General features: G+C 42.9%; 1 protein-coding gene across 1 annotated transcript in view; it reads left to right on the forward strand.

The window, feature by feature from the left end:
- The first annotated feature begins 1,569 nt into the window (after window positions 1–1,569).
- The window catches only part of GRIA4 (glutamate ionotropic receptor AMPA type subunit 4), a 197,291-nt gene continuing 174,327 nt past the window's right edge, over window positions 1,570–24,533 (forward strand). Inside the window, exons 1-2 of the mRNA XM_084842695.1 lie at window positions 1,570–1,659; window positions 18,625–18,864. The gene's annotated coding sequence lies outside the window, so the exon portion shown is untranslated. The remainder of the gene's footprint in view (window positions 1,660–18,624; window positions 18,865–24,533) is intronic.

The following is a 24,533-nucleotide window of genomic DNA, read 5'->3' on the forward strand; positions in this document are numbered from 1 at the left end:
TTTGGGAACGTTTTGGGTTGAAGGGATTGATTAATGGGGCATCTGTTTTGCTGCTGTTGTATTGTGTTTTGCTATTGTGTATATTTGTCAAAAATAAACAAATTATATTAAATTTTGTGAAGAATAGAATAGCTGTTGAAATTCTCTCTTCTAAACATGCAGATGCCCTACTTTGCATGTTTGTATTCTGGTTATCATAAAAATACATAATATTAAGGATTAAAGATGCCAAAAGCCTTCTTCAATTTGTTCTTTATGTATTTATGAACTCTAGTCCTTTCATGTGTGTATGAAAAAATTGATCTTCCATTGAATGCAGCAGGACTTGCTTCCAAATAAACATGCACAGAATCTGGTCGCATGGCTGTAATCCTAAATTTGCAAGCGAGTCCCATTAAAATCATTGGGTCATTGGAATAAGCATAGATAAACTTGGGTTATAAGGCTGTCTGTCTTTTTTATTGCTTAGTGAACAAAATGGGAAAGCTCTGTATAAAATTGCAGCGATAGATGTTTGTGTTTTTCCTGCATGTGCCTACAAACAACACTAATCCATTATTTTAAGGCCAGCCAGTTTGATTCTGCAGATCACTGCAGAGAGAAGCAGCATGTACAGCAGCATGGCTGCACTTACTCATTTTGCCTGATTGATTTGATCTGGGACGTACCAGCTCTTTGGCCTTGCTCCTGATGTATTGCGGGTGTCTGTGTGTATGTTGGGTGTGTGTATGCATGCATGGATGCATGCATGTGTTATTAACGAGCGTATTTGAACATTAGAAATTAATATATGTAAATTAAGATAATAAAACATTTTAAAGATAACATGATCATTAACAAGGTTTGAAATAAGAGGTAGCTTGAGGCCATGACTGTAACTAACAGGCCATTTAAATATTATTAGCATTAGATCCAACTAGCAGTAGTAAAAGTAAAGCTGCAATTGCAGCTCTGAATCTGAGCTAGCAGCCTCTGATAAATTTTACTCCAGCAATTGCAGCTGTGAACCATGCTAACTACTTCTGATCCTTTTCCTCCACCCACTGCAAATGCTGCCACAAAAATCTACTAGCTTTATGCAACGCCTGAGGCAGAATTTTTTTTTTTAATTTTGAAAAGGAATCCTTATGGCACAAATAGTTTAAAGCACATCTAAGATTTAAAAGAAATGGCAGGCTCCTTCATTATTTACATCCAGGATGTTTACTCTCATATTTAATCAACCCCCACCCCTTTTTATTTTGCATACAAGGGACTGATGGAGAAAGAAAGAAAAATATATGCAGAACTTACATTTACCTTTTTATCATTGAATCTCCCCAGAGTATAAAACTCTGGGCTGATAGGGTATTGATGCTGACGCTGACTGGGGAACGCTGGGAAGTGTAGGACTTTTTATGTCTAAATATGCATAGGATTTTGCCCTAAGTTTCTGGGTCTCTGCCAAGTAACAATGGGAATTGTTGTTCTGTTAAAGGACTAGAATCTCTAACAAATAATTCCTAGAATCCACAAAAGAGGGAGCTATGGGAGTTAAGTGGACCTGGAAATGGTTTCAAATTCAAAGTGGTTTTATTTTAGAGCTTAATATTTTCCCATTTCAATTTTTGGTAAAAACTACTGATTTCAGTAGGATAAACTTTTTCCACCCTGAAAAAGGTAGGCTGTGAGTCTTCACGTCTCAATTGTTTGTTCATTTGTTTTCATTATTGGTTACTTCTTCCTGGATTAGTTATATGGAGAAAATGGGGATGCCACAACGCTGTGCAGACAGATTTGGCTATGTGGTGACATCATTGACGTCAACTGAGATATCTGAAACTGAATGCAAGTATGGAAAATGTAAATGGATTACAGGAAGGAAATGTAAATGGATTACAGGGTTTCTTTTTCTTGGCACTGGCAAAAGCGATTACAGAACAGTTTAATTTTGGCTCAGCTCTGGTTGGTTGGTTGGTTGGTTGATTTCAAGGATTTCTATACTGGCCTTACAAAACAAAGTTTTCCCAAGGCTTGATACATAGACATGGCCAAGAAGACAGTCTTCCCTCCTGCCTGTTGCATGTCTGCAGGTGTTCCACAATTAGAAATGGAATTATCAGACTACACAGAGACAACTTAATTATCTGGAAACTGCTTGAAACAACCCTTCAGCCCAGATTTTTCATCTTGCCATTGCATTACCTTGTTTCATGTTTGGCCTTTCAGAAGCATGTTCCCTGTTGTCTGTTGCACAGTATATGCCTCAGTTATTCTGCAGTAGTAGAACTGTAGAGTGAAATATCCATATTACCTCCCCAGAACACCTAAGTGATCCTTCCTAAGCTAATTTTCCCTTCTTAAGTACTCAAAAGGATGCTTTTGCTTCCAAATGATTGAGATATAGCACACCGAGTAAGAGTGGTGGACCATCCTTTTCAAATTGTAAAGAATTGAGGGAGGGTGCAGCAGCACAGGACTTTTACTTTATTTACTGCTTGGCATGCTAAATTCTCTATATTATGCCCTTCCAGCACCTGCATTTAATTATTCTATCCTTCTTCTCCCCATGACTATATGAAGTCTTGCTACTGCATCCTACATAGGGCAAATAGGATATGCATCCTACATATTTGTCTCTATGCAAATAATAAATGGGCATAAATCTAATATAAGGAATGGAAGTGTTCAGAAACCAGCAGGGAAACGTTTCAACTTCGCAGGATGCTCTGACTGGGTTTACCCTTTAAACAACCCCTGCTGCCCAGATTCCAATGACATGACAAACCATGGCAACCCCTGCAGGGGGTTGAATATTCAAAATGGCCTCCACATGCACCACAAGCCACCGTGGCTTAAATAAGCCATGATGAGCTGTGGTGGTCTTGCGAACCAGCCATTTGTGAATGATCCTTGAAGGTGGCCATCCTTGAACAAGGGAATTTCAAAGACAGATACTGACATGAAATTGCTGAAGTACAATTAATCAAGGGATTGAATAAACTACTCTCCATATGTTAATTGTACACCATTACAATCATGTCTATGTTATCACCCAACAATGTGTTGTGGATGGCAACTGTAAAGATAATTATCACTGTCTGTACTTTCTGCATTTCAATTCCCTCTGACAACAGTTTACATCTCACCGCATCCTGGCATGTAGGTATAAATCTGCCAAATTAAGTTTAACACTTTATGCATCTGATGAAGTGGACAGTGTCCATGAAAGCTTATGCAAGAATAAATTTATTAGTTTTAAGCTTTAAGCAAGACTGTTGTTTTTTCTGCAATAGTCTAACATGGCTACCCCCTCTGGAAATGGATTTTATAGTTAGTTATAAAAGAGTGATTTCTTTATTTCCCTTCAGTTCATTTATCTATTCCTGTAAGTATGCCTGGAACCTTTAATTGTAACATTTCACATGCTTGAGAAGCAAGTATGGTCCAATAAATAGAGAAGTGGTTGCAGATTTTCTTGGTTCAAATCACACTGTAAACCATTAATTCACTGGAATGGCCTTCTGCAAGTAATCTCTGCCTCAGCTTTGTTCTGCCTCTTTCTGTAAAATGGGATAAATAGTAATCCACTTCAAATTACAAATGCTGTGCACATGATGAATTGTTATCTTCACTTTGGAACATCCACTTGGTCTAATGTTCAGTGGCATTGTGCTTAGAATGTCAGTGAGTACATGCCATCCTGAGCATTTGTTGCTGTAGGCAATCTTATAATCAACCTGCTAGTAGGATACAGGAGACAGTGGGAGGTGGTTTGCCTTTTGTAGTGAAAAAAGAAAACCGGAAAACTGTAGTAAGTTGAAAGTGGAGAATTTTGAAAGCATCAAGAAAAAAAGTATTACAGTACAGGCGTTCATAAGCCTTGGACTTCTCACCTTTCACATGCTGCAATTCCCATGATATGCATTTGATATGATGCTCCCACAGCAAGTGGAGTCTACAGGTCTTAAGATTTCCTCAGCTATGATTGTAGCATCGCCTGGGGAATATAGACAAGAAATAAAATGCTAGAACAAAATAATTGAAAGTGCGTATTGGAACAACTGAATCTATAGATGGCTGGAATCATAGTTAGATCTACTGATACTAGACCAGCAGGGATATTTTTTTTTTAAGAAACTAAAAATAAATAGCATAAAAGTTAAAAATATTTTTGGAAGACTATTAAATAGCGTAAAAAGAAAATCATTGTCAAAACTAGGTCATACTTTAAATAACTAAAAACAATAATATTTCTTTGGTGGAGAAACAAAAAACAAAAGTGAGGAGACTGAGAGCTGTGGAAATAGTTAAAACTTGAACGTAGCGAAAATCCAAAAGGGCTTCCAAAGTATTTCCAAAATAAAATTATTCTTTAAAATCCATCTCACTTGAAAAACTGTCTTGATTTTGGAAATCATGATGGTACAAAATATCAGAGTAAGATAAGGAATAAGAAAATATGTATTAAAGGAGCAATCCCATGTCTCCTAGTCAGTGTCTAGAGGGACAAAGGCGGGCTTGGTTTCTGGGTTCTGAGGTCAGAAACAGGGCTCTGACCTTGGAGCCCAGAAACCGCGCTCCCTGCCCCCTCTCCCTCAGAGCCAGCATGGTTCTGACTACAACACTACAGTCAGAAACGGAGGGGGGAGGCTGGGGGGGGGCATTGGAAACATCGTATGGCCATCGCAGTCTCCTCCCTTTCCCATCCCCAGGAATGCCCCCTTTTTCTGTCTCCGTGTTCCGTTTCTGAGTGCAGTGTTGTAGTCAGAATCATGCTGGCTCCGAGGGGGGCAGGGAGCACGGTTTCTGGGCTCTGAGGTCAGAGCCCTGTTTCTGACCTCAGAGCCCAGAAACCAAGCCCTCCTTTGTCCCCCTAGACGCTGATTAGGGGATATAGGATTGCTCCCTTAATACATGTAGGTGAAATCATCACCCATCTAGCCGTAATGCAGGGCAGCTGGAGAGCAGAGAAGATTGCCTCGGCACTCCAGCCACCCTGCAGTGGATACTTGGCAGCCTCTGAGTTCAGAGGCTGCCGACTATTTTCATAGGATTGCAAGCAAAGTAATCTTTGGGGTGGTGGGGGGACAAAGATTACTAAATACATATTGAGTACTATTCTTTACTACATTTCTCTTTCTTTGCTTTCAGAATTAAGCAGACTTTATAGGAAGTATCTTTGGTGGCAAGAAAAATGGTCAATAGGACCTTGTTTGCTCCTGTCTTAAGAGAAGAGAGTAGACTACATGTCCACAGGGCCTGTTCGCTTTTACATCTATTGTTCTAAGATATAATGACAATAGTTAGAATGTATATTTATTTAATACAGTTTTACCCTACTTCTCCACATGCCCAAGGAAGCTCACAGCAATCGGATATTGCACTTTTTCCTAAGTGCTCAAAGCTCTTCACATACATTATTTCTCTTTAAATCTTACCTTGTAAGGTCAGCCCGTGTCATTATCCCCATTTTTCAAAAGAGGGGCTGATGCTGGACGAGAGTGTTTTGCTTAAGTATAAACAATAATATGTTCTGCAGCGCCTTAAAGACTAACAAATTTATTCTGACGTAAGCATTTATTCAGTGCTTCCATGAGCACTGTCCACTTCATCAGAACCAACTATGTGGTGTAGTGGCGAGAGTGTTGGACTGGGAGTCAGGAGGTCTTGGTTCTAGTCCCCACTTGGCCATGGAAGCTCACTGGGTGACTTCGGGCCAGTCACAGACTCTCAGCCCAACCCACCTCACAGGGTTATTGTTGTGAAGATAAAATGGAGGAGGAGGAAGATTATGTACACTGTCTTAGGTTCCTTAAGGAGGAAAAAAGGCGGCACAGAAATGTAATAAATAAATAAATAATGACACGGTCAGTCAGTGTCCACAAAAGCTTATGCCAGAATATATATTTTTTTAGTCTTTAAGGTGTCACAAGACACATTTTTCATGCAACAGACCAATGCCTCTTTGGTGGAAATTACTTAAGGTATGTTTATAGCTGAACTGAGATTTGAACCAGGGACTTTGCAGGTCAAAGCACACGTTCTTAAGCGCTGCTTAACACAAAGCAAACAAGGAGGTGGTAGAGAGTATGATTATAAAACAGCAGGTGGGGCTGAGAGGTAAATTGCCCCTAATCTACTTTACACAGCTGGCCAATGTGAGATTTTAATGATTCAGATAAATGGCTGGCGGCGGCCGCACAAAATTGCTTCAGGCACCAAGGTGTTCAGTCTGACCTTGGGAATATCACTTTTATCTGTAGTCCTAAATCGTCCATACCACACTAGCCACTGAAGTCAGGATTGTATTGCCTCTTTTATTGTCAGCAAATTCTTATTCACTCTGTCAAAATGATAACACTGTGCTTTGCTTTTATATTCTTTGAGATGGCTGTTTTCATACTGTATCAAAGCCTCTTCCTTCTGGAAACCACCTGAGAGTTAGAGACTGTTCAGCTTAAACCTTATGGGCTGAGCCTGGGACTTAGGCCAGTAAGCTAGTACCTAGAACTGTGGGTACTAGGCCCATGGCCAGTGGTATAGCGGTAAATGTTGATGTGCAAGGGCTCATCATAACCATGCCCCCAAGGAGAGTCCAAAAAATTCAGGCATCCTTGTTGATCCATATTAACAAACAGTTTTCATTTTCACCAGGAGCAGATCTTTAAGCTATTGGGTCTTAATCGACCATTCAAGGCCAATACACCCCAAAATACTTTGCATTACAACAGGGATTCACTTGTCTGAATATGTGTCCTTGCATAAGGAGAGATTCCTGTGGCTGTGAGTCAAGCAGCCTGAGGACCCTAAATCATAACAATGTGCTTTGCTTTCTGACACTGCTGAGCAGCACTTTAAAAAAATTGCAGCTTCAGATTTTCTAAAGAAGCAACAGGACAGGAAGCTGAAATGAGTTGTGTCTCCTTTTACCATTCTTTCTTACTCAACTTTAGGAAAGAACCTCACAAGGAGGGATTGTGCAAGATAGTACCTGATTTATCTAGACTTAATTTCAATCCAACTTCAGGCCTAGGTTTGGGACTGAGACCATTTTGGTCACCCTTGTAGAGGATCTACATCCCTGTTGGTTCTGCTGGTCCTCTCAGTGGCACTCAGTACTGTCAGGTATCCTTCTGGACTGCCTGGTGGGGATGGGCTTGGGAGGTGTCTGCTGGCAGTTGTGAGCCTAGTAGAATCATATCTGTTAGAGCCCACTATGCAGGCACATCATAGGTCTGCACTGCACAAATTAGTCCCAAGAGCTTGCTGTGTCATCTCTCCCATGCAGATTGGGTGCTCCTCACCTGCCATTGTTGATGACTTCCTTGCAGCTGTGGTGACTAAGAAGCAAGGGAAGACTCAATCCACACTCGTACAGAACCTGGGCATAAACAAGGAATGGGCACGCTTTCTGCCCTTGAGGGCTGCACGTGGCAAAGGGTGGTAGGTTGGAGGCCACACCTGCATGCACTCATGCACATGCGTACAGGTGAACCCATACATGCAAAGCGTTTCCCCCCTCATAGACACACACAGAGAGATTGACAGACAGACAGACATGCTTCTTCCCATCTTGGCTTGCAGTGATGGGGAGGTTTAAACTTAACTTGTGAGCTAAGAGCACTTCACAGTCTGTTCCCCCCCCCGCTCTTTTCCACAAATCAAACGAGTAGGGAAGTGTGCAGTTCAAATGGAAAAGGCAGTATGTAGGGATTACTCTTCTTTCCCATCTAAATGATGCTCCCAGTACTGTGACAAACAGATGTTTAGCAGGCTGTTGGAAGCTCAGATGTGCTGGGGAATATGGCATGTGAGGAGAGACATTCCTGTACACCACTTCCCCATTTAATTTATGTTCCTGATAGGTCACCAAACAGCTGTTTCGTGGGCTGACATACTGTGATTTGTGCTGGTCAAGACGGCACGCTGAGTTGGCTCTAGAATCGCAGAATAGTAGGGTTGGAAGGGGCCTACAAGGCCATTGAGTCCAATGGCCTTGTAGGCCTCCAGTGTGGGAGAGCCCACCACCTCCCTAGGTAATTGGTTCCATTGTCGTATTGCTCTAAAAGTCAGGAGGTTTTTCCTGATGTTAAGCCGGAATCTGGCTTCCTGTCACTTGAGCCCATTATACCGTGTCCTGCACTCTGGGATGATCAAGAAGAGATGCTGGCCTTCTTCTCTGTGACAACTAGGGATGGCGGAGAATTTCTCCACGAATCTCAGGGAGGCTGAATGCCAACGCATTCGGCCCCCCGAAATTGTTGGTGAAATTCTCCGCCACCCCCCTGCCACCCCCCCGGGATGGGACTTACCTCCCTCGAATGTCCCTCTCAGCGGCGGGTCCCGGCGGGAGTTTGGCGGCATTTCGTCAGGGGTGGGGGCGGTGGCCGGTCTTCCGACCGGCTGCCGCCATCGCCATTACAAAATAAAGTAAAAAAGCAAACACCCATGATAGGCTATGTAGCGATTAACGTAGCCTGTCACGGCTAGATTTCCAAAGTCAGCCGTGATAGGCTACGTTAATCGTTACGTAGCCTATCACGGGTGACTTTTGAAAGAAAAAAAAAAGCGTCTCCCCGGCCGCGAAATACAAAAGTAAAAAACTACCCGTCTCCCTGGCCGCGAAATACAAAAGTAAAAAACAAAAAACAAAAAAACACACCCGTGATAGGCTACGTAACGATTAACGTAGCCTATCACGGCTAGATTTCCAAAGTCAGCCGTGATAGGCTACGTTAATCGTTACGTAGCCTATCACGGGTGACTTTGGGGGGGGGAAAAAAGCGTGTACGCAAATGGCGGCGCCCATGGGCACCGCCATTTGCGTTCCTTATTTGGTCCCGGTAGTTTACGTAAAGATTTACGTAGACTACAGCGAAAATAAGGGCAACACAAATAGCGTTGCCCTTATTTTCGCCGTAGACTACGTAAATCTTTACATAGACTACCAGGCCCAAATAAGGAACGCAAATGGCGGCGCTCATGGGCGCCGCCATTTGCATACACACTTTTTTTTTTCCCAAAGTCACCCGTGATAGGCTACGTAACGATTAACGTAGCCTATCACGGCTGACTTTGGAAATCTAGCCATGATAGGCTACGTTAATCGTTACGTAGCCTATCACGGGTGTGTTTTTTTGTTTTTTGTTTTTTACTTTTGTATTTCGTGGCCAGGGAGACGGGGCGCTTCTCCCCGGCCTGAATTTCGGCCAGGCAAGGCGGGGCGCCTCCCCCCACAGCCTGAATTTCGGCGAGGCGGGGCACCTCCCTCCCCGGCCTGAACTTCGGGGGGAGAACCGAAGCGCCTCCCCAACCCCACGAAGCAAGCTGCGGGACCAGGTAAGTCCCTTTTGTACGTCCCTAGTGACAACCTTTCAAGTACTTGAAGAGTGCTATCATATCTCCTCTCAGTCTTTTCTTCTCAAGGCTAAACATGCCCATTTCTTTCAGTCTCTCCTCATAGGGCTTTGTTTCCAGTCCTCTGATCATCTTTGTTGCCCTCCTGTGAACCCTCTACAGCTTGTCTTCATCCTTCTTAAATTGTGGTGCCCAGAACTGGACACAGTACTCCAGATGAGGCCTAACCAGTGCTGAGTAGAGGGGAACTGGTACTTCCCAGGATTTGGAAGCTATGCTTCTATTAATGCAGCCCAAAAGAGCATTGGCCTTTTTTGCAGCCACATCACATTGTTGGTTCATATTCGGCTTGTGATCAACAACAATTCCAAGACCTTTCTCGCTTGTAGTGTTGTTGAACCACGTATCCCCCATCTTGTAAGTGTGCATTTGGTTTCTTTTTCCTAGGTGCAGAACTTGGCATTTATCCCTATTCAATGTCATTCTGTTGTTTTCTGCCCAGCGCTCCAGTCTATCCAGATCACTTTGAATTTTGTTTCTGTCTTCCAAAGTATTAGCTACCCCTCCCAATTTGGTGTCATCTGCAAATTTGATCAGCACTCCCTGCACCTCCTCCTCCAAGTCATTAATAAAAATGTTGAAGAGCACTGGGCCCAGGACAGAGCCCTGCCGTACCCCACTCGTTACTTCTCCCCAGTTTGAGAAGGTCCCATTGATAAGCACTCTTGGAGTCCGATTCTGTAGACAACTGTGGATCCACCGGATCGTTGTTTCATCTAGCCCACTTTGAGCTAATTTGCTCATCAGGATATCATGGGTCACTTTGTCGAAAGCTTTGCTGAAGTCAAGGTATATGATGTCTACAGCATTCCCATGGTCTACAAGGGAGGTTACTTGATCAAAAAATGAGATCAGAGCTGTCTGGCATGACTTGTTTTTGACAAATCCATGTTGGCTTCGAGTAATCACGGCATTGTTTTCAAGGTGCTTCCAGATGGATTGCTTTATCATCTGCTCCAGAATTTTCCCAGGGATTGATGTCAGACTGACTGGTCTGTAGTTCCCAGGTTCCTCCTTTTTACCCTTTTTGAAGAGAGGGACAACATTAGCCCTCCTCCAGTCATCTGGCACTTCCCCCGTCCTCCATGATTTCTCAAAGAGAATAGACAGAAGTTCTGAGAGTTCTTCTGCCAGTTCCTTTATTACTCTAGGATGCAGTTCATCTGGCCCTGGAGATTTGAACTCATTCAAAGTAATGAGGTGTTCCTTGACCATATGCCTGTCGATCTCAAGCTGCAATCCTGCCCCTTCAGCCTGTACTTCTCCTTTGCCAGGGGGGTCATAGACCCTCTTTTGGGAGAAGACTGAGCCAAAGTAGGAATTGAGCATCTCTGCTTTTTCTTTGTCATCTGTTATCGTTTTGCCATCCTTATTTAATAGCTGAACAACCATTTCTTTCCTCTGCCTTTTACTATGCACGTAGCTGAAGAAAGCCTTTTTGTTGCTTTTAGCATCCCTCGCTAACCTCAGCTCATTCTCAGCTTTATCCTTCCTGACGCCATCCCTGCAATTCTGTGCTACCTGCCTGTACTCTTCCTTTGTTACTTGGCCTTCTTTCCACTTCCTATATGTGTCCTTTTTTGTTTTCAGGTCATCCCTAAGCTTTTTGTGAAGCCACATTGGCTTCTTCTGTTGTCTTCCACCTTTTCTTCTGGTTGGAATTGTTTGTGATTGTGCCTTGAGAATTTCCTTTTTTAAAAGCTCCCACCCACCTTGGACTCCTTTTCTCGTTAGCATCGCTTGCCATGTGACCTTACTGATCATTGTTCTGAGTTTATTAAAATCAGCTTTCCTAAAATCCAGGGTACGCGTTTGACTGTATTCGGCTTTTGCTTCCCTTAGAACCAAGAACATAAGTGCAACATGGTCACTTTCCCCCAGAGTTCCTGTAACTGCTACTTGATCCACTAAGTCATCTCTGTTGGTTAGGATCAAGTCAAGGATAGCCAATCCTCTAGTTCCTTGCTCTACTTTCTGTAGGAGGAAGTTATCCGCCACACAAGTCAGGAATTTCCTGGAGGGGCCATGTTTTGCAGAATTTGTCTCCCAACAAATATCGGGGAAATTGAAGTCCCCCATTACTACTCTGTCATGCTTCCTTAAAACATTGGCTATTTGCTTTTCAAAAGTTTCATCCTCGTCTTCTCTTTGGTTGGGTGGCCAGTAGTAGACTCCGACCACCAGGTTCCTTTTATTCTTTGCTCCATTTATTTTGATCCAGATGCTCTTGATGGGGCTACCAAGCTCATTCTCCTGTATTTCTCTGTATTTATTTTATTCAAACTATTTCTTGGCCACCTTTTGGGGCAGAAGCCCTCCCAAGGCAGCTTACAGCAATAAAATAAGTAGTAATAAGTAGTAGCAATAAAAAGAGAGCTTCGGCTATTGGACGGTATAGAAATGGAATGAATGAATGAATGAATGAATAAATAAATAAATAAATAAATAAATATACATAAAACAGTTAAAATATTAAAAGCAATAAATACATAAACACAATAAAATAGCAGAAAAAACAACAATAAAAGCAGCAGCAACAACAACGGCAAGAACAGCAATCATATCAAGAGAAGTCCAGGGTAAAATAATATGTTTTCAAGGCCTTCTTAAAAGCCTGCAATGATGGAGCATGGTGGACCTCCAATGGCAACTTGTTCCAAAGGTGTGGGGCCACTGTAAAGAAGGCCCTCTCCCATGTGGTCACCCACCTAACTGCTCTCACGGATGGGCAAATGAGAAGGGCATCTCTGATCTTAAAGCACTCCTTGCTGCTTCCCTAGTCACATTGCAGAAGCAGCATGGTGGGGTGGGGAGATTTGGTGCTGAGGACAGTGGCAGCTTGGGCACTTGTGGCAGGCCATATAGAAGGTCTCTGAGGGCTGCATGAAGCCTGCTGGCCACAGGTTTTCAATATGTGGCATAAACAAATGAAGTGGGTGGATTGCACTCCCTAGTTGCACCTTGCACAACTGCTATGAAATATGTATAACATTATACAACATTTTTGTCTTTGTTTCCTTTCCCTTTCTGACTATGGGCCATTCTACAACTGAAGCTGTTTCCCACCATCTTTGACTGAATTTCATTTAATAGATGCTTTGCTACTAATACTAATAGCTATATAGAGGAAATGCTGCAATGTTTATTTCCCCCCCTCCTGAAAATTGATTGTGCCTTTGTTTGAAGTGGCTGGAGGGGGACAGCACACTTATGCTCTCTTTGGAGTTACTTACTATGTTTAAAAAGATATTTTTAGTAGAACAAGTCACTCCGTTTACAACAACCATCCCAATTTAAATTAGAAGTGCTTCCTTGAGAGGAAAGAAATGCTAGTTTTATAAATGAGTCTATTTTCTTCCTTTCCAAGATAAAAAGAAACACCAAAGTATTACTACTTAAAAGAAAAAAAAGAGGAGGTTTATCTCCACACGCCCCTCCTATTTCATTAAAAACAAAATGTAGCACTATTTTGTAAGGGTTTATTATATTTATTTGTGAGAAACTGACAGCATACAGAAATACTGCTATTTTATTCCTAATTTATCAGCAGGAACATGTTCCTGCTGGCAGTATGGGAGACTATGGATACGGTGGCATCTTTTCCAACTTCAAAGCATCTTCTGGTTAAAACTAAGTAATTATAGAAGGAGGGTTGGCGGAGACTTTATTTTTGTAAGGAAGGCTGTTTGTCTCTGGCTTCCTGTAATTGTAAAGTACGGATACCGACAGTTGAAATGCTGTCACAAGAAGTCTGACTTTCCTATAGAGCTGAAGTTGAGGGGTTGGATGCAGGCAGTGGTGGTTGTTTTATTTTAAATTAAGGCAAAATAGAGGAGCAATCCTACTGGGTTGGGCAGCCTCCTCCGAACTCGATTGTCCTCCACGCTTCAGCTGCCCTGCATTTGCAGCTAAACAGCCGATTTCGGCTGTCTAGCCACGGGAAGGCAGAGCCAGGGAAGCAGCTGGACGACACGTATGTGTCGTACCAGCATTTCCGCCTTCCCTGCCCTAGAACGCCCCCAGGAACGCCCCGTTTTTACCTCTGTGCTCCTCTTCTGAGCGCAGGGCCATCTGGACTGCCTACGAGGCAGCACTGGAGGGGGGCAGATCAGTTCTCAGGGAACCAACGTATCCTGTGGCCATCTAGCCACTGACTAGCAGCCGCAGGATTGCGCCCTTAATCAGTGATTTGAATCAGCATGAAAAAAAGTTAATTTAACTCCCTGATTTAAATCAAGTTTCCCACTGATGCTTCTTCATATATTTCTAACCAAGGGTGCAAATTTGACCACTACACATTGTTATAACTGATTATAACTAATCACTTAGCTGAGGCTTATGTGATTAGTGTAACGTGTGGTTTGGCCCCTAGGTTCTGATTCTGGGGTGTTTGCCCCCGTTTGCTGGTTTCTCTAGTCTCTGCTCCCCAAGCTCTTCTCCAGGGTTCTTGTCTCTGCTTCTGCTACTGCTTCTCCAGCTCTGGTGCTTTCCTGCTCCATCCACAGTGCTCAGCTGTCCCGACTTGCTTTTAAGCCTGGTGTTCTCCCAAGGCTCCACCTCCCCTGGTTCCGGCCCCAGCTCTTGCCTGTCTCTTAAGTCATCCTGTGAGCTCTAGCGCCATCATGTGCTGGGGTCAACAGCCGCTCTGAGTTAGCCATGCTGCAATGGAAAGGCAGCATACCCAGCCTCTGCTCACAGTTACTACCCACACATCTCAAAATGGTCATGTGGTTTCTTCTCTCGCTATAAAGGAAGTATCCCATGTATTCTACCACTTGTCTTTATCCATTCACATGTTTAATTTCTTAGTTTTCTTATGGTTATAAAAATCAATTAGTGAAACACTTTATTCATTGGGAAATTGTCTTTAGGTTTCCAGCAGTTGCTATCAATCCTTTCCTTCCAATTGTGTTTATAGAAAAGTTGCTAAACAGATTTATATTCAGCATTGTTTGAATTTAGGAAGTTTGGAGGAAAAACATTAAGATAAGTCTTTGTAAATATACCATCATTTCTTACAATTAAGAGGAGTGTTAATTCAGGTAGAGGATGATGGAGATTGCACTATTATCAAGACTTCCCAACTGTCAGATTCTTCAGAGCTCTGCTTTTCCCCATTCTTTCATACTGCCAGTAAAGATCTTTAAAATTCTTGTTGTATAATATCAGTAGCAATAAGGTGATTTGCAAATTGTGCCATTATGACATTCAAATTTATTGTTACAGAAAAATATACACATCTCTAATGATAAATTACAGCAAATTTAATTTTCATTTTCCATTCAGTTTACATAAAATGTGTTGTAAGCTTCAGCTCTTATCTCAAGAATTTATCCTGGGTTGAAACAGTCTTGTAGACATAATTCTCAAGAATTATTCATAGAAAGCAAACCTAACATTTAATTAAAATATATTTCAACAATGCTTCTTGATTTGCAATATCCTCTTTTGTTGGCACTCATGTAAACAAAAGCCTCCTAAATTACCATATGATCTAGTCATACTAAGCAAGAATTTGCCATTGTTTCTCAGAGCGTGTATTTAAATGAACTTGTCCTGGTTCACATGATGACCAATACTTAAACAAGTCATGGTGACTTATTTAAGCTGTGGTGTGCACCAGGTACTATTTGCCTAATTACCCTCCTTGGCACAGCTTGTCATGTCATCCAAACCTGGGTGGCGTTGTAGCAGCCATATCAAGGGGTCAGACTAAGTGGCCTCATGTTCTTGCTGAGCTAGCATAGTTTGGTAGCGGGAACAGCAGAATTAAACTTCTCCTGTCAGCAAGGAGGGATTGCATAACATAGTCATGGGTTCTGTTTCTTTGCTTATTGCAGCAACTGTATCTCAGTTCTTTACATAGAATGCCCTATAACCCATTTCCTGCACTGTAAACAACTGTGCTAACTGTATAGCCACAAGAGAAGGGGTGGGGGAGAGGGTCGCCAGTGTGTCATCAACTCTATAAAAGTAATGTGTGGCAATGCTTTGGGGCTTTTGGCTCTTTGGAAGAGATTCCAGCCTTAAGCCCGCACGTTAATAAAGGAATACCCATTTTCCCGCACTCCGTGGTCTCTCTGACTCTGATTTCTGCTACAGCATGACTTATTTGTGGGGGAAACAACCCTCAAATAACCCAACAACAGACCATGGTTTATTTGAGGGTTCATGTGAACTGGGTCACTGTCTCAAATTTTGGAAGTTAGAGTGATTTGAGTGGTATTGCCATAGTTTTAGGGCTGAAATCTACACACAGCAGTTATACTGTTATCATACTGTTTTCAGAACTATTGGTGCCCATTGGTGTCATGTGTGCCAATAGTTATGATAACGGTATGATGACGGTATAACTGCAATGTGTAGATTCAACCCATTTTGGATTACTGACTTAAAACATTTGGTGAAAAGAAACAGGGAATCCATCTATTACATTTTATGAGGTACCTAGCAGGGCACTAGGTTCCTGAAAAGACTAAGCGTTCTTAACTTTGCATCTGTGCTAAGACATCCCATGTGTGCTGTTGAGCCTGAACTTAAAGGACTGTAGAAAGTGAGTGTTCTTGAAACACAGGAAACAAAGTTCTATATTATTGTTATTTTTCATGGTAACTTATTTATTTCTTCTTCTCACATCTGGCTACATCTATTTTAACCATGCTTCATATATTTCTTGCTAGTGACTCAGAACTCTAACAGATGGTAGGCATTATGTATGTTTTATCATTTAAACAGCTGGTTAGAGCTAAACAGCTCTACTTTAATGCTAGTCAGCTTTATAGCCTGGTCTCACAAATCTAGACAGCTCTCTCCATTATGAACAGATTATTTACCTCTGTGGTAGTCTCTTGATGAACAATGTAGTATAAACCTTTACAAACACATAGGGGTGGTACTGCTGAATGCCTAGGCATTATTTGGTACTGCTGAGGTATAATTTTTCCTCAATAAACTGGAAGCAGAATTAAAATAGATATTCCACATAGCATGTGATATAGAGTTATATTACCTAACAATGCCTTCCTTTGTGGCCGAGATCCTTCTATAATGTCTTCTCATAAGTAAATTCCATTCAATAAAAGTCCCTGACAACGTAAACAAATGTTTACTGCTTGCAAGTTCACCAATGTTTATTTCTTTCTATTGATCCTGGCTGGGGAATTAGTGAGTATTTCTCCCTTGAATAGCATCTCTGTTAATTGTCCCATGTCCATTTCTGTTCCTGCAAAGCAAGGGTTGAGTCTTTAATTACGGATTTCTTCTTAGTTTTTCTTCTTTTTCTAATAACATAATGGAGTTGTACTAGGGTGTTCAGAAAATTTACTTCCTGCAGTCAGGGCCAGCTGTGCAGTCAGGGCAGAGTGAGGTAGCTGAAGAGCAGGGAATGGTGTGAAGTGCTGGAGGACAGAACTATGTGTGCCATGTGGCCTGCCCAACCCCTAAGCTAGCCTGATGCCCCCATGTACAGTGGAGGATGTTGTCCTGTCACCAGTGTTGAAGTAAGATTCAGCGGTTAGTATGTTTTGTGTACTTGGAATAGATAGAAGATTCAACTACTAGGCTGGTCTTTGTACATGGTATAGGTAGATGCACCATCTTGTCCTTTGCCTAAGACAGCAGAATGTCTTGGGCAGTTCTGCCTGCAATGACTAATTCATGGTGGAGTACAAGTTGTTGAAGACCTGGAGGAATTTCTTAAGGGCATTGGTCAGTTTGCTGGTGAATGAGTATTACTAAAACAAATTAATTTACTATCTGTCACGGTTCCCCTTAAGACCTGGGCTGCCTGAGCAACTCCTTAAGGATCTCTTGCCTCCTTAAGAGTCCCACCTTCTTTCTTTTACCTTCCCCTTTCCAGTAAGGTGGTGTTTAGGCTGTAGACATGGGGTGATTGACATTCTAGACACAAGGTTTAACCACAACAGTTTACTGGTAGATTAAAGCAAGCAAATCACAACTAACGGTATTTACACAATAAAGCTGAGTGATATAAAAGACATCAAGAGAAAATAAAAGTTGCAAAACGCGAGTTCCTTTACCCTAGATGTACTTAGACTTCTCCAGGGTGCTTCTTCCAGCTCCCTCTTCAGGCTCTGGTCTCCCCAACTCTACTCTTACTGGCTCTCACTCTCTTTATATACCCTCCTCCCTCGAAACTGAAAGTACTGTTTCCAACCTGAAGAAATGAAACTTAACTGGGGAAATGAAACTGAAACTTAACCAGGAAATGAAACTACTCCTCTCAAGGATACCCCCTCCCAACAAAAAACTTCAGGCCTTTAGCCATGGCCTTTTTCTTTTCCTTGCCTCTGTAGGCTTCAAACCTTCACGCTATCACGCAGAACTGAGTATATTCTTTAAAAGATTTTAATGGAGTATTAAATAGTCCACAAGCTGCCGAAGCACAATATCCCACAAGCACAAACTGAGTATATATATATATATATATATATTAAAAAATGAAACCGATTCGGAAGAGTTGTTTAAATAAGGCAATGCAAACAAAGCAAGTTTTCTATATTCTGAATTTACATAGATAAGTAGTCCAATGAACAGGTTACTGAGGCTGCAATCATACACACATTCTTGGGAGCAAGTTCCGGGGCTTAATTCTGAGTAAACCTGCATAGGACTGGGCTGAGAAACGCTCAATTGTATCCATATGAACAAGGCAGCTGTGTTATAGCGTCAGACCATTGGTCCCTCTAGCTTCGTAGTGTCTACAGCAGGGGTGTAGATGTGTAGACCAAAACATCAGATGTTTTGGCCTACAGCTCCCATCACCCCTCCCCATTAACTATGTTGACTAGGGCTGATGGGAGTTGTCTACATTGGTCTACCTTGACTTGCAGCAGCTCTACAGAGCTTTTCAGATAGGAGATTTTCCTACTCCTGCTGGTGCCAGAGACTGAAAATGGGATCTTTTGGATGGAAAGCAAAAGCTTGTAGCTTTAATACTGACCTATGGCTCCTTTCCTCGAAGGATGAGGATTTGACTCATGTATTTTTACCAGCATTTTGTGAAAGTATCAGTGGCTACTAGATTTACTGTACTGGAGAAGTTAAAAGCACTTTGAGACTGGCCCCCTCATCTTGTTAACCAGAGAAACTGGTATGCCCTGACCCTTCCTAATCCATAGTTGATGTTGATCTTGATATCATAATAACAAGAAGTGTTTGTTGCCGTATTGTTTTAATCATATATTTCCCCATGTTTTCTTTCAGTCTGCTCCCAGTACTCAAGAGGAGTTTTTGCCATTTTTGGACTGTACGATAAAAGATCAGTACATACCTTGACCTCATTCTGCAGCGCCTTGCACATCTCCCTCATCACACCAAGTTTCCCCACCGAGGGCGAGAGTCAATTTGTGCTGCAACTGAGGCCTTCCTTACAAGGAGCACTGCTAAGTTTGTTGGGCCATTATAAATGGAACCGCTTCGTCTTCCTTTATGACACAGATAGGGGTAAGTAATATAACAGCTTCTTGCCCCACGCAAGTACTGTGAGAAGCATTTATGCACCTTAGAAAGAAAAGAACCCTGGGGAAAGCCCTACTTTCATAATTCATTCACTGAAACTGAAGTGGATAATTTATTAGGCTGGTGGATGTATGTGGCAGTCCTGAGGCATGTTTATGTGGCCCATAGAGCTTTGTTAGAAATTTGAGACTTTTATTTGCTTCTCTTTTACAGTAGGCTTTAGCCTTCATGGCTGTGAAAATTAGATACAAAATAACAGTAATATGTATGAACTCCAAAATGAAAAGCAAATTTTAAAAGGAGGCATTTAAGAAACCAGCATTATTCTTAAACTCACTTTAGCATCTTGTTGATGGGCTGTTTGAAGGTGTTTGACAGTAATCCTGAAATAATAAGCACAATCCGGCCATAGCTAACAACTTCTACGTCCGAATGAGTTCAATGGGGGGATTCAAGCACTGAATGACATAAAAGTGGTCAACTTTGGCTGGATCATGTCCTGTGTCATAGAATAAATGCAACTGGTGCTTGAGATGTGGCTTGATATCTGCTGTCTTACTGCAAAAGATATGCATGTTTTATTTGTAGCCAAATGATGCCAGTTAACCTGCAGCACTTCATTAGTATGATTCACTATGCTGGTGATTTTGTGCACCTCTGTATGAAAGTATTCCTTAGAATGTACTCTTTTGCCTGTGCTGAGCCATTTTGTTCTTATGTGTTTCTAAAATGCTCAGATAAGAAAGCTTTGAAACATAACCCTAGTCAGTATTGAGCTCTTGAGGTTTCCAGTCATTTCTGCCTGCTAATCTGTTCTGTGATCAAACTGAAGTAATTAGGAATCAAATGGGAAAATAAATAAACAATTGTACTTAACCTTCATCCAAAGCCAGAACTACTCTCAGTTAAAAAATAAAAATCCCCAGCCTGATTTCATCTTTTTCTCATCTGAATTACAAAGTCTAATTACAGACACAGTTTTGAATAATGCAATGGCATACCAAGGGCAGCTTCAGAACTTCATTTTTGACAATATGTTTCATAAGTCATTCTTCAGGAACTTATATCAGCAACTTTGAAATCATCTATGTGTTTTTGAAATGGAGATGATATAGTTATTATGGGAGATTTTTCTACATTTGAAAAATTCCAGAGATATGGTTGTGTTAATCTGTAACAGCAAAAACAGTGAACTGTCTTTATTATGGCATAATCTTTTGTGTGCCATGGCCCAGTTTGTCAAAAATATATCATGAAGCGGCCTCTAGCCTATGAAAACGTATGCCAGAATAATTTTGTTAGGACTACATCCAACATTGCGCAAACAGAATTCCTCATGATTAAGGAAACAGAATTATGCATGGTGTGGAGAAAATGGATAGGGAGACATTTTTCCCCTCTCTCATAATACCAGAACCTAGGGTCATCCCATGAAACTGATTGACTGGTGGGAGATTCAGGAAAGATAAAAGGAAGTACTTCTTTACATAGCGCATAGTTAAACTATGGAATCCACTACCTCAAGATGTAGTGATGGCCACCAATTTGGATGGCGTTAAGAGGGGAGAAGATAAATTACTGGAGGAGAAGGTTATCAATGGCTACTAGTCCTGATGGCTATGTGCTACCTCCAGTACATAGTAAGCCTATGTACACCAGTTGTTGGGGAACATGGGCAGGAGGGTGCTGTTGCACTCATGTCCTGCTTGTGGGTTCCTGATCAACAGCTGTTTGGTCACTGTGTGAAAAGAATGCTGGACTAGATGGACACTGGGTCTGATCCAGCATGGGTTTTCTTATGTTCAGTGGGACTTTCAGGGCACAATCCTATGGGGATAGGCAGCCGCCTCCAAACTCGGAGGTGACCACCTATTCAATGCAGGGCAGGGGAAGCACAGAGGGCATTGTTCCCTCCACACTTCTCCTGCCCTGCATTTGCGGTTAGACAGACGATTTTGGCTGTCTAGCCTTGGGAAAATGGCCAGACTACACATAAGTTGTGTCGTATCAGCATTTCCACCCTCCCTGCCCCAGAACGCCCCCTGGAATGCCCTGTTTTGGCCGCTCCACTCTCCTCTTCCAAGCATGGAGCACAGGGCCATTCTGCACTGCCTGGAAGGCAGCATGGAAGGGGGGGAAGGTTGGTTCTCCAGGAACCACATATCCTATGGCCATCTAGCTGCTGACTAACGGCCATAGGATTGCTCCCTCAGTTCCCCTTCTTCCCCTTGTAGACCCTGTACTCCTCCCAAAAAATCTTATCCAGAGGGTCCCCCAACCCTCCAGAGCAGATTTGGTGATATGCGGCTTCATGGGGGAGGGGGAAAATATCCACTAGCAAGTGAATTCCATTACACTGTGGGACGGGCACAACTGGATGCAACCCATAGTCTTTAAGATGTCACAACACTCTTCGCTGAGAGAATGTGAATAAATGTAAATGAGCAAGATTTTTTTCTTTACATTAGAGGGTTTTTGATCCATTGCAAACAAGTTGGCTATTCTTCATCAGAAAATGTAGTCTCCACTCAAAAGAATGTTTAGCCAGGCTATTACAATGTCCCAATTCCTTCCTCTTTTGTTTTAATGCAACTTATTTTACTATTGAGAAGCACTTAATTAAATTAATATACTGCTGTTAGGGTGTCATCTTTTTGTTCCAAATTCTAATACCAGACCTTAATGACTGTCACCTCCCAGCTATGTCAGTACTTCAAGCTGCATTTTGGCAAAGGTGGGAATTGCACTAAGGTAATTTAACATTCTACTTATCAAGAACAAAGAGCTCAAGTGGATGTTTCTCCTCACTGGGGCTGTTCGCACAAGATGCTAACCCACACTCAGTGGTTAAGAGTGGGTTGTTTTGAACTGTGAGTTGTTTGTTGAACCGTCAGTTAGCATGTTGTCTGAACGCAGTATGTTTCCCACAGGATGGGTTCGTGTTGTCTGAATGCAGCCAGGGTGACTTGTTGACCATGCACTATGGCTTGTTAACCACCCCGAACAACCCAAACCATGGGTTCTCAAGGTGGCTTGTTCGAGACAATCAGTCATGCTGCATGGTTAACAATCCACCCTGGCTGTGTCTGGATGACACAGTAGCCCACAGCTCAACGAGCAAACCACAGTTCAAAACGACCCACACTCATGTGAGTTAGTATGTTGTGTGAAAAGCCCCACAGTATGTATGTAAGCACGGTTCCCCATTCCTGGGATGATCGCTAGGGTTGCACAGAATTTTCACCTATTTCTATTTTCAGGTCAAATATAGTGCTGTTGTGGGAACAGAAATGTTCTATGCAGCCACTGGAACTGAAAGAATGTTCACCCTTTAAAAAGATGTTTGGGTAGGGATGTATGAAAGTCTTACTTGGCTCCGTGCCAGGCAATCCACGGTGGGGGGGAGGCACTCCGTCCCTCCCCCCGGAATCCTTCTCAGCCGGCTCCTCTTTGCTGCGGCTCCACAGAGCCGCCGGCCAGGGCTGTCCGCAGCCGGAGTTCCAGCTGCGGTCAGGCTGCTGCGGCCGCAAATGGCAGCCATCGTAGCAGCTGCCATTTGCATCCTTGCAGTCAGCCATGATAGGCTACGTAAGTATTTACATAGCCTATCACGGCAAAGAGCAGGGATGCAAATGGCTGCTGCTACGCCATTTGCACCCCTGCTGTTTGCCGTGATAGGTGCCAGGGTGGAAACTGAGCCGATAGAACCCCAGAGCAGTTCTGATTCTGAGGAGGAACAGCAATCCATGGGAGAGGAGCTCGTTCATCTCTCACAGGCACAGCAGCTGGCAGAGATTCCTCCTGCCAGCATTCCTGGGATAGATAGTGACCCTGGCAGTGAGAGAGTGCTGGAGGGGGGCTTGCTGGACGCTCGATGCCGATGCAGGGACCCACGACAGATGGAGGGCGTGGAAAGGAGGCGTAGCACTCGTTTGGTGTGCAAGCAACGGTCGCATCCCGAGGACCCAAGGGAAAGAGGGAGGATCACTCCCTAGCCCATAAGTTCAGGGTCTTCCCGTGATTCTCCTTCGAACAGGGACCAACTGCCTAACCTGGAGCATAGGCTACTCTGCTGTCTTTCCCCAGTGCTGTTCCTTGCTTAGTCGCTGGTGATTAGCATCTGAAAGAGTCATTAAGTTGTAAAAGGATTAAAGCCTTGAAAAGAATCCTTTTGTCTGTGTCTTGAGTTGGCTATTGGAGTAGACTGTAAGAGGCAGCTAGGGCGCTCCCGACAATAGGCCACATAAGTATTTACGTAGCCTATCATGGTAAAGGCAGCCACGCAAATGGCGTAGCGGCTGCCATTTGCATCCCTGCTCTTTGCCATGATATGCTACGTAAATAGTTACGAGGCCTATCATGGCTGACTGCAAGAACGCAAATGGCAGCCGCTACGACAGCCGCCATTTGCAGTCGCAGCAGCCCGGCAGTGGCCGGGAGACCAGCTGGAGCTCCCGCCACCACCGCATCCACTGCCGCATCTGCCGCCAGGTAAGCTCCGTCCCGGGGGGATTCTGCGGGGTGGCGGGGGGGGGGATGCCGTTCCGCAACAGATTATATACTGCTTAATATAATAAAATCTCTAACAGAATGATCTTGTGCTGTTGGGAGGGCGGGGGCAGAGGATAGTTTGGTTTCCTGGCTCCAAGGTCGGAGACAGGGCTCTGACCTCAGAGCCAAGAAACCGTGTTCCCCACCCTCTCGTAGCTAGCGGGGAGAGAACCATGCTGGCTACCTTTCCATGCTCCCAGGAGAGGGGAGGGGAGGAGACTGGGGCAGCTGCTATATGATGTATCCTATGGCTGTCCGAGTCTCCTTCCTCCCCCCTCCAAGGTGCTGTCGCTAGATGGGTAAAAACACCTGTCTAGCAGAAATGCATGGCAGTTGGAGCGCAGAAGCAAAGATTGCCTCCACTGTCCTCCCACCCTGCATTGCATACTCGGAAGCTGCAAGCAATCCACATAGGATTGTGCCCTAAGTATCATTTAAATATTAAAAATCACATTTAAAAACACTATTAAAAATAATTCCATCTACAGTAACAATAAAAATGACGTTTAAAATGCACTATTGAAATCAATTCCAACTACAACAATAATACAAAACAATACAATAGTACCCAGGAGTACATGGGGCTACCAATTGTCTTGTGATATGGTGGGGATTGCATAGGGTTGTCTGTGCAACTCTGTGTCTGAACTGGCAGTGCCATGTGGAGCTTATACATGAGTCTAGTGCAATTTGCCTGATCATGGCTGCTTAAAGAAGGGTCACCATGATCATGAAAATTGCAGTCTCCAGTTTATACAATAAATTGGAGACTCCAGTGTATGCAATCATGTCCACATAATTGCATCTAAGTTGTGAGTCTGCCAAGATGCATACACATTCCTGCAGACAGTTGCCTGTTGTCTGCTGAGTTTCTGAACTGGGCTGTAATTCTTTCAAAGCAAATAGATATACATAAGTGAGAGCCAGTATAGTTTAGTTCATAATAATTTAGTACCTTGATCAGGGTGACCTTGGACAAGTTCCCATAATCTATAGTTTCCTTAGTTCCTCACCTGCTAAATTGGATGAACTGTTGACCTACTAGGAAGTGTAATTGTGAAAGCCATGAAAGTAAAGATTGAAAAGCACTTTGTACATGAAAA

The sequence above is a fragment of the Heloderma suspectum genome, chromosome 3 (genome assembly GCF_057233095.1).
Source record: "Heloderma suspectum isolate Gila_16-S chromosome 3, 16-S_ref, whole genome shotgun sequence".
NCBI lineage: Eukaryota > Metazoa > Chordata > Lepidosauria > Squamata > Helodermatidae > Heloderma > Heloderma suspectum.